At 37.2% G+C, this 2054-nt stretch overlaps 1 pseudogene; it reads left to right on the forward strand.

Moving 5' to 3' along the window:
- Nucleotides 1-279: 279 nt before the first annotated feature.
- Nucleotides 280-1291, forward strand: LOC125869652 (F-box protein PP2-B11-like; annotated as a pseudogene).
- Nucleotides 1292-2054: the final 763 nt, after the last annotated feature.

The following is a 2054-nucleotide window of genomic DNA, read 5'->3' on the forward strand; positions in this document are numbered from 1 at the left end:
TTATTATTATTATTATTATTATTCAAAAGTTTGACACTTCCAATTCATATTAAATTTTAGACTACCTAAGGGCTCAGTGTTTGAGCCATCGTAACTAAAACAATTTTAAAAGTACTCTTAAGACATTATAATTTTGTTTTTAGGCCAAGTCCATCATTAAAAACAAACCAACAACTTAAAACTCATTTTTTTCTATCCATGTGAAACTTTATTAGCAATGTTGGACAATATGCAACAACTTTAATCAATTGATATTTTTAACTTTTTTTAATTTTTCCGATGGATTATTTTGGGCTGTTGTCAGAAGAGTGCTTATCGGAAATTCTGTTGTTTTCTTCACCGGAGGATACTGCTTGGTTATTGACTTGCTCCAGAGGATTCAATATGGTGCTGAATCTGATGTTGTTTGGGAGAAAACTTTGCATCTTAAATATTGATATGCCTTGTTGTTGTTGTTGTTATTATTATTATTATTATTATTATTATTGATGTTTATGGTGCATGGGTGGAAATGGGCAGGTGGTTGTACCTCGTCATGTCAAGCGGGCAGTATTGGCCTGTTTCCGTCCCAGACCAAACTTGTAAGAGTAGGCCAATTATCGACTCGACCCATCCATAAGCGTCATTGGGTGATCTAGGTCCTAGACTCACTTTTATGAGGACCTTTTTTTTCATAAATTTTATTCTTGATGTTTTCTCTATCTATGGTTTGATATGTTAAAACAGAGTCTTTCATTGGATAAAAAGACTGGGATGAAATGTTTTATGTTAACAACAAGGGAACTTGGTATTTCATCGGGTACACCGTATTATTTGGCATGGTGGTCTTCCCGACACTCCAGGTTTTATATTTTCTCTGCTCTATTGTTGTACAAATTTAGAAAGGAAATACTTTTTTAGTTGGCTGATCTTCAGTTAGTTGGTTTGTTGGATATGCGAGGGAAGATTGAGACTCGACTATTGTCAAAAAGAACCAATTATGTTGTTTATCTATTGTTGAAACTGGAAAGTGGATTCGATTGCCTTGAAACTGCTAATACATTTGTTAGATTTGTTGATTGTGAGACTGACAATGAAGCTGAGGAACGAGCTAGCGTTGTTAGTCTTTCAAGACAAGAAGGACCAGGTGAGAATTGATCCAAGAGAAGAGACGATGGATGGAAATAGAAATGGGATAATTTTTCAATGACGTGGGGGAGGATGGAGATGTTGAAGCGAGATTAATGGAATTTAGGCGTCTCTTTTCGAAAGGTGGCCACATGTTCAAGGAATAGAGTTTCGACAAGAATAAATAAGGCAAGAATCCTACTAAGACATTTTTGAAAGACTTTCGAAATTGTAAAGTGAATTGAGTACCACGGTCTGAAATAATTGATAGGATCACCCCATGCAACCTAACCATTTCCCTTAGATACAACTTAACATAATCTTCCCCCAAATAAGAAACCTTGACGGGAATGAAATGAGCCGACTTCGTCATACGATCAAGTCAATGGAAAATATAATAGGAAGAGGAAAAAGAAACTAGATAGTAATAATAAAAGAAACTAGATAGTAATAATAACTTAATGAAAAAAAGTATGGTAAATGAAATTCTTCACTCCATGTCCCATTCAGGGAACCGCCGAAATGATGAAAGCTCCCCGAAATTTCCAGAATATTTGGCATTAGGTTTGGACAAAAGGGCGGACTAGATTGTGCTCACCGAACCAGTCAGCAAACCACCGAATACTCTTGTGGCTCGCTGAAATTTCAAGTATGTTTGGCTCTTAGGTTGGGATCAAAGGGCGGACAAGATCGGGTTCACCAAATCAATCGGTGAACCGCCAAAAGGTTCGTGTCATCGCCTACTCGCAAATACGTTAGAACAAGAATTTCACCCTGCACATTCAGCAAACGTTATTTAAAAACCACTACGATTTGGGTTGCCTCCCAAGAAGTGCTTTATTTAACATCGTGGCATGATGTGGAGATGCTCTCATGCATCTTCCAGGAACACCACTTCACCCACCGATATCTCGCGACACTATCCAAAGTAGGATTTCAGACGTTTC

This window comes from Solanum stenotomum, chromosome 7 (assembly GCF_019186545.1).
Source record: "Solanum stenotomum isolate F172 chromosome 7, ASM1918654v1, whole genome shotgun sequence".
NCBI lineage: Eukaryota > Viridiplantae > Streptophyta > Magnoliopsida > Solanales > Solanaceae > Solanum > Solanum stenotomum.